The sequence below is a fragment of the Phalacrocorax carbo genome, chromosome 1 (assembly GCF_963921805.1).
Source record: "Phalacrocorax carbo chromosome 1, bPhaCar2.1, whole genome shotgun sequence".
NCBI lineage: Eukaryota > Metazoa > Chordata > Aves > Suliformes > Phalacrocoracidae > Phalacrocorax > Phalacrocorax carbo.
In genome coordinates this window covers 206,678,953-206,688,395 of record NC_087513.1, presented here as the reverse complement: position 1 = coordinate 206,688,395, position 9,443 = coordinate 206,678,953, and positions in this window count along the sequence as shown.

The following is a 9,443-nucleotide window of genomic DNA, read 5'->3' as shown; positions in this document are numbered from 1 at the left end:
TTTGTCTAGAAAATGAGTTAGCAAAGAAGGATGTCAGGCTATTCAAATGTGATTCACATTTAGTAAACCCAAGTTGCAAGTTATCTCATTCTCCATTTTTTCATTGCCTCTGGTTTCTTTTTTCATCAAAACATGCATCATGGGCCCTGAGGGCACTAATAGGCCTTAATTGCCCTGACCAGCCTTGCCTGAGGCCTCCACCCACCCCTTACAGCTCCTCCAGGAACCCCCACCCCTGGCTGTTCCCTAACAATATGTTCTTAAAATTCTCATACTTTTGAGATCAGAATAATGGGCCTGTAATTATATAAATACCACTTTTAACCAGCCTTAAATAACATTGCTGCATTTTCATGCTTTCCCTGACTTGAGATCTGTGTTGGAAGTACTGCTATTAGACCAATTGCTTTGTGTATTCTCAGGTCTCTTTACAGAGGAATCTAACAGAGATGACACTCTCCCCTGACATGGAGTCATCAATCTCTGACATTTTTATGTGCACCTCAGTTCTGGTAATTTTTATTTCTATATTCTTAATCACAGAGCTGTCCTGCCTTTGCCCATATGCTCAGTGTCATCGTCTTTACTAACAACTAAGAAGCACAACAATTAATGCTTCATCAGAAAACTTCTTTCTGTAGATCCACATTCAGTTAGGTCATTAGGTACATGCCTAACATAAAGGCCAGGGGGAAAATTTGCATGTTTCAACACTTCACTCTATTAGACACTTGCACCCAGTTGCCAAGCTTGCTGTCACAAGATTAGTGACTTTCTGCACTTCAGCTCACAAAATGTAGTCTTCAGGCGTCTCAAGGAGCTGACACAGGTGTCAAGAGACACTTTCCAAGGCTAAATATTGGAGCTTGCATTTTAATACAGTACATTATTACAGGCAAATATTCTCATCTAGCAGCTATGCACCATATGGTTATCTAGTTTCAAGCAGATTGCTAACCCCAGACTGCCTTAATGCAAATAAATCATGGCATTCTCTTAATATATTGGAGACTGCATCTGTTATCCTGCACCTGTCACTACTGCAGCAACAGAATGATTTATGGTTCTAAACTTCAGCTTGTTACGAAATGGCATATGGATAGACACACGTGCCACCATCAGTTTGGGGGACAGATGGAAACGTAGCACTGTCATAAACTTCCGACACTATTTCCCGATAATATCAAAACTCTCTGATGGACAGTTCTTTTGAGAAACACACCTAGAAGCAGGTTGCTTACCAACAGCTGAATGTTTCTTTGATAACTGGAACAATACTTAACATCTGCTGGTTTAACTTGTCTTACATGACATGAGGTCCATTTAAAACATTTGTCCATACTGGAGAAATTAAGATCAGTACATAGCTTTAGAGTACAAACAAGAAAAGAACTTCTCTAATTATTTGTTGTTTGCAACTCAGTTTAAAGGTGATTTTAAGGGAATTGCTTGCAAGTGTGTATATACATATACACACAGCTTACAGAAAACAGACATACTAATTTTTCAAGAACCAGTAATGAAATATATTCATAACTTGGTGAATAAAAAACAACTGCAACTTGCTTTTAAGTTGCTCCTTCTTAAAGATAGGATGAATTTCACCTAACTTTACCAATCTAATATAAACATGTGCGTTTTGTGACCCTATGGACAATGAAGGGCAAGTACTCCCATTTTAAAATAGTTGTCAGAGATAACTACCTCTTAAGTACTTAAGTGCAGAAAACATTTTTGTACTATGTGCCAAAATTTAATCATATAAAAGAAGATCATCCCCAAGACTTCTCTAAACATTAAGGTTAGGAATTAGCATGGCTTGTTCAAATTAAATTATTCATTCACCTGCTTGCCCTATTGTTTTTCACAAACTCCTTGCCCTAGCTTCCATCTACCAGTTGACTGTACTATCACATATCACCAAGAAACTCTTACTGATGTCTGGTCTTTTCACAGTGTTTAAACATAACAGCAAATAATTTCAATTACATCATGGAAATTATTCACGTAGCTTGAAATATTACCAAACACTTTGAAGACATTTACTTGGAAGGGTCTTGTTTTTTCCTGTTCTTTCATTTCAGCTTTCAGAATTGCCACACTGTATGCTTGGAGAGCAGCAGAATATGGTTTTCTTCATTTTCATATAACACCTTAAAGAGCAAGATGAGATGGATGAAAAATGCATTTCTGCATGGTTTTTCTTCTCTCTCATGGCCAGATTTGAGCATCTGAATTTCTAGTGCCTAATAATTTTATACATCAGTACAGGCAGACTATTTTTGATTGTGCTTTTCATTCGTACCAAGGGTCTGTAAATGCCACCTGATCTGGTCAGAAATTTTATGTAACACATTGTTGTACTGGAGTGTTTCATTCACATTACTTGTTTGATGGATACTTGCCTGGCTTCCTGCTAGCTCACCTGCTTCCTCAGCAGCCCCCAAGAGACTAAAAAAAAACTTATTCCTCAGCTTTTCAGCTCTGTGACTGCACAGGATTAAACATGATAGCTAAATTCACTGTTTCTTCAGAAAATTGCTGGCTGACTAATGAAAGACCATGCACTTGAGTAGTTACCTCTACATTCAGGTTCTTAAGAGCTTCATCCTGTCCCAAAGAAGAAAGCCTGTTGGACCCCCAACTCCAAAGTTCTCAGACTCTATCAGAGACTACCAAGCAGGATATTGTGAGACAGGAGCCTTCCAGATCCCTGGAGTGTATCTGCAGCTACATATTGAGGAATTTTGGCTCCATTAAAATTTCTGGCATATTAACTTCTTGCCCCAGTTCTCAGAACTATTTTTCATAGATGTCGAATTTGCTTTTTCAGCAAGCTGTGAACTAGACACCTTGCACTAACAGATGTTACTATACATCTCAGTAGACAGCTCACAGCTCGCTAGAGTTTTTATATTTGTTCGATGTTGCAAGATTTGCAGGTCTTTAGCTGTGCAAAATTGTGGCTAGGGTACTTAACAGGATTTTCAAAAAGGCCTATGGACATCTAGTTCCACTGATTTCAAATGTGCTTTTGCATTCTAAATATTGAAAACATTTGTGAAGTTACTATTATTGCCTCTGTGGCAAATATTCTGCAACAGAGGACAACGCTCCCTAGATTAGAGTTTTTTTACAGTCTTTTTATATTATAAGAACTATCAATGTTCTACGGTTGAGCTTTAGAGCCTAGAAGATATTTCAAATGCACAATTATGTCAAATTGTTAGCAAATTATCACTGCTTTCTAAAAAATGCATGTGTGGATTTCCATCCATGAATGGAAATTGGTCTTTCAGAACACACATAAATAAACTTCAGAATATTGGGCCAAATTCCGCCTTGACATAAACACAGTAAAATCTCAGTATTTTACCAAGGGTTCATAGACTGTAAATCAAGACAGATTTTGGCCAGTGCCAAGCAACAGAAATGTACCAGCCTTGGAGGAGCTCTAAGTCACAAATTTAATTTTTCTATTAAAATTGAGTTGGCTTACACAAACTGCAACTCTCAGTCAACAGCTTCACCCATAGGAGAAACAAAAAATGCTATGCCAACCTTATGCCTTCAATGAAAATACATCATCAATGTTATTAGTTATTTAAGGATGGATCCAAAGCCTGTGGAAGTCTGCCACTTAATTTAATAGAATTTGGAACAAATCCTTCAGAATCATAAACAGATTAATAGTAAATAGAAAATACTACAAAAAGGACAAAAAGCAATCTCAGTCATCCTTCATTGGTTTATATCTCCTACAGTTGGAAAACTACCCTATGGAAGTTACATATTTCTCATGTATGAAGCTGCAGATACAGACAAATGTGCATACAGAAATAAACATTCTTCAAGTTTTATCTTTTCTTTTCTTTATTTTATATATAGGCTATTTCAAGCTGAAACAAAGCAGCCTGAAAGAAAGTGGGAAAGTTGGCTAAAGATGTACCTTAAGTTTCAACATTCTGAATGAAATAGAAAAGACAAAGAAATCATTGCTGTCTGAAACTGTATTGAAGTTATTTTTAGCTGAGTTTAAAATGTTTCTGTAGATTACCAACTACTATATACAAATAGACTTATTTAACAAATCAGTAGCCTCTGGATTGATATTCTTTATAAAATGACTGTTCATAAATTTTATGATAATTTAGTGCTTTTCCTGTAGTTCTAGATTCTTTGAATACCATAATAATGTAGTAATTCCAGGCTTCATCGGAAGCCAAACTAAGTTTCTAATCCCTAGAGATAAAGAGAAAGCAGCATGCCAAGGGACAAAAACCAAACAGCTAACAAAAGGATCAATTAAATCTGTATGTTTTTTTTATCCCAAATCATAGTTATTGGATCTATTAGGATTTATCTGTGCTGAACTACTGTTAAGGATACAAAAAGGCTATGCTTGCATCACATGGGGTCTTATTATACTCTCATTATATCATTATATTATTATATTCTTATTTATGTTATTTTAATCAATGTAATTTTGAGGTGGAAAGTAGAATTTGGTTTGTGAGACAATTTTTCTTATGTTATTGGCAGTCCCTTTATCCCCTTCCTGAGATGCATTAGGGTCTCAGAAAAGACCGGAACCCCAGGCAGTACCCCAACAGAGTCAGTTCAGCAGAATCACTCTTTTGAGAGCAGCAGTGATGGTAAGAGATTCAGAAAATATGGCCTGCCTAAGAAGTTGAAAGAGCCAGGATCATTCAGCCTAAATGAAAGAAAAGAGAGCATGTTTGTAGGCATTTATATGAAATATTGCCAAAAAGTGGAAAGGACTAACTCATTCTTTATTCCTGTGATGGACAGGATGACAAGTCACAGGATTAAACTGCAAGAAGGATAATTTAAATTAGATATTAGAAAATGTAATTTGATATGGTTTTATAATAGCCCTTTGACCTGTCCCTCACAATCCCTACCACTGAATGCATATTAGGGAAACAAAGGATTTGTATAGAAGATAGTCTGTATTTTGATAACAGAAAAAAAGACTAAGGCATTCAAGCATAAATCTGCATAATTACCTAGATTCTTTGATTTGTGGAAAGTGAAAAGATCAAGAAGGCAAAAAAGTGGAAAGGAAGTGGTGACTTAGATCTACTTTTTCCATACACTTCAAGTGTACATTTTATCATAATGAATCCATAATGCAGGATTTCCCATATCCTAAAGGAATTATCCCATCATTCCTATTCAATTAAAAAAAAATTAATCAGTGTCTTTTTGAACCACACTAACCCAGTCCCTTTTAAGACACTGAGATCTCATTTATGCACACAATCACAAGTTTCACAAAATCAGTTGCAGTACAAGACTTTCATGTTAAGGGCTCATTATGCCAACCACTGAAATTATAAATAAACTTCTGCCAATTGCAACTCCACTTTTCAGTCCAACCTAGAAAAACTATGTAGTTACATTTATTTACTCCTTTTACTTGGAGGTATCAAAGCGCTTGAGAAACTTTAATTATTCTCACAACAATCCAACAAGGTAGCAAAGTGTTAGTGTGACCTGTTTAAACCACAAGAAAATAGAATGACAAAGACCTAGTCACTTTCTTGAGATCATGCAGAAAATAAGTGGCTATCATTAGAGCAGATTAAATAATTCTTCTTTTCTATTCACTAGATAGTGCTTCCTCTCTAACAGTGATAACATCATGACTCTTTATTTATGGCAGAATTGTGCTGAAGCAATTCCACTACATTGCAATAACTGATGGAAATAAAATGAGAATCTGGTCCATTGAGTGTGGCATTTCTCCTTGTTGTCATTTGCCCTTTGTCTCAATTTTAACACACAAATTTGATGTTTCATAATAGCGATTCATCAGATCGAGCTTCCAGAGCATCCAATTCACTGAAGCTGAAAGTGGAATTCCTCACTAGGGAGAGCCAGAGTCAATGGAAGTGGTAAAAGGTCAGCTGCAAGACAGTTTGCTTTCTAAACTGTATGTGGAAGTTATATTATTTGTGCAGTACCATAACAGGATGGATGTTCATTTGACAAGGTAACAATGCAGATACCTCATTGTGCTAATACCATCTTTCAATAATGTAATTACTTCACTAGATGAGGTACCTGATTCTTTAATTAAAATTAAGAAATAAAAAAGATTTTAAAACTATTTAATTGCATATATTTAGAAAACTAACAATGGATTATCTAAAGGTTGAGTAGAAAACATTACATCAAAAACAGCCTCTTCAGACACAGCGATTGCAAGTTTGACTTCTTTGGCTGTCTCATCAGATTCCACACTGAAGATAAAACCCCACATTGAATGCTTTTATTAATGTGCTCAGTTACTACCTGGGATGTTACACCGTCAATCTAGACATACAAAGCTTTCTGAATGACAGAGTAGAAAATAGTTTTCTCAAAACAGTCTTCAAGGTTGCTCTCAAATAGATTTATAGAAATTAAACCATATCAGCCACAGTTTCATTTTGGTGAATCCTAGTGAATCAATCTTTGCTAAGTTTACATTTAGATGACTTCAATATCTTTTTGTCTCTTGAACAGTTTTAGAACTATATTAGTTTCCTGAATTACTATTGCTAGACACCATCCATACCTATTACAGCATAGAAATTAAAGATTAAAAAAAAAAAACCCACAGTGCTTCTATTTGTCGTTCAGTAAGCCTAATTTTTCTTCGTCATTCAGGAGTGATTCTTAGGGAATGTTTCTGAATACTTTGATAACTCCAATTCCAAATTACCCTAACAATGAGTATACACCAACTCTTTGGCCAAAACTTCATTATAGGTGATATCATTGTTAACATTTTTGCTGATAGTTTAAGATAGGTTGGGCATTAGGAAAAGGTTCTTCCCCCAGAGGGTGGTGGAGCACTGGAACAGGCTCCCCAGGGGGGCAGTCATGGTGCCAAGCCTGACGCTGTTCAAGAAGCACTTGGACAACACCCTCAGAGACATGGTGTAAACTTGGGCACTCCTGTGCAGGGACAGGAGTTGGACTCGATGATCCTTGTGGGTCCCTTCCAACTCAGGACATTCTATGGGTCTATGATATACCTTATATGCTATATCTGAGTTTCGCCAGATTCAGCTGATCATGTCCTGTCCCCTGTCTTCATGACACTGAACCGTTATGCTCCATCGTATATATTAAGCCCTTCAGTTAACTGCAGATGAGAATAGAGCTACAGCAGATGAGAACAGACCTTGGTTCCTCAGTGGCAACCAAAAGCTTTTTGTCCACCTAGCAGAATATATGCAGTAGGTTTTTTCCACCTCTGCTTTACCTCTGTTGACATTAATTGTTGTGAAGTAGTTGTATAAAGTTATATTATTAGATCAGTGGCTTTTATTGAGTGCTCACCTGGGCATCTCTGCACTGCTTCTCAGAGGCCCACTTAAGGCTGTTAAGCAAATAGGTCTCAAATGTCTCAAATTTGCTTCAGTGAAAAGTTTTCAACAGAAATCCATTATTATTAAATTGGATCCATATATTCCTTTGCAAAAGAAAATGTAACAAATCAATCAAGAGAAGTGAGTTAGCTCTGTGATATTTTTTAGAAAAGAAGTATATCTTTAAGCACGTAATGGTGTTTGTTATTTCATTTCTGAATTCTTCACAACCTCTTTTTGATATTGAAGTGCTCAGAACAGTTCATTGTTGTGACAGCCTTTAATTTCTAACAGCTATTTAATGTCTCTGTGCACTCTGGTCTCCTGTACCTTTTCACAGCAGGAGCTATATATTCTTTCTGCCCCAAGGGCACTAACTAGTGTGTAGTTCTTTTCTTCTCTTATTTTGCTTACTTTTTCTAGGAAGACAATATGATTAACATCTCCCTGGAAAATGTTATGCAGCATTCACTGCACTCAAGGTCAGCTATACTGGTTCCCTTCTAAATGTATTAAACAAACCAGTCCTTCTATTACTACCAGCACTATTATTACTCATTAGTTGTAGTGCAGGAACACTGCAGTGCCTCAGCTTCATCCTGCTAGGCACTCCAGCAACACAGAGCAAACAACTGAACCTTTTGTCAAGGAAAAAAGAGGAAACAATGGATATGACAAATAAATGAGAGGAAGTGCACACTAATAATAGGAAATATTTTATGCCAAATTTATTACAGAGGGGAAAACAGAGAAAACAAATGTCATACTGGTGACAGGAAGGTGAGCTACTCTGTATACATAATTACAAATAATGTGCTTTCTTCTCCAAAACCTGAACAGGCCAGTCTGGAAAAGGCAGTGCATCCTGGAGTGTGAATCTCCTTTCTCTTCTGCAGGCAGGAGGGCTTACAGCAAAGCCTTCAACACATTTGTAGACTCCTTCTACCCTATATTGTGATTTTAATTACCAGATGTCCATGCACTCCCAGTTCTTCATAACCAGCTTCATATTTGGATACTGTGATCTCCTTAAGGGCGTGAAAAGACCCTTGAATCCCTAAAAGCCCCTGTTGTAATAGAACTTCGCTGGCTTTACTGTTTTCAGGAATTCACATTTCATATCCAATATCATCTGCCCTCTGGTGCATTCAAAATTCATCTCTGACTTGTGAGTGTGGTCATAATGTTTGAAGGGCAGTAATATTCTGGAAACTAATATTCTGAAAAGAAACCTTGAATGGCACTGTATGGATGCACCTTTTATTGTCTCCTTGGTGCCTGTAATGCAAGCTGTTTACTTTGGCATATTTGAAAGACCACACTGTTATTTGTCCTAAAACTCACTGCAGACTGATTTGATAACCATGCCAATTTCTTTCTGTTTCTGATGTCTTTAGTCTTAATAATTCAACTCATTTATCAGTGGCAGTAAAGGAATGGAATGCCTCTTGCTGTGCAGCGCTCGCAGAAGTACGAGTGAAAGAACTTTATCAATGCTACATGTCCAGAAAGTGCTATGAAACACTCAGCATGGTTCCTATATGTTATAATTCTGAATTCACACAACTGTAACCATTCTATTTGGTCCACTTTTCTGACTTTCACTCTATTTTCAGAGGAGTCCTTGACACAGATGCATTCAGCTTGCTGAGGACACAATGCTTTAATGGTCACATTAAAAAGCAGATCATCAGAAAGATTAGTTTCAATCCTTTGTTAATTATAAACTTATGTTCTGCTTTTAAGAAGCTAAACTTGAGGAAGAGTCAAAATTATGTGGTCTAGAAATCTACCTGCACGTATTTCCTGCAATATTTAAGTGATTTTTCAGGTGAAATTGTCACAAACATAAATAAAAAGAGTCATTGTTCCTCTGGAAAGACTCAGCTCATGGTTACCATTTGCATCCACTTTCAAACTTCACAGCTCCTTGATGAATTACTCTTTATATTGCATTGGACACATTCTGAACCGGTGTGACTCATTTTCCTGTGCTGGAGATCGTAGCATATCACAACACAAGAGCTACTAATCTCAGAGTCAATATAAAGTTAATTT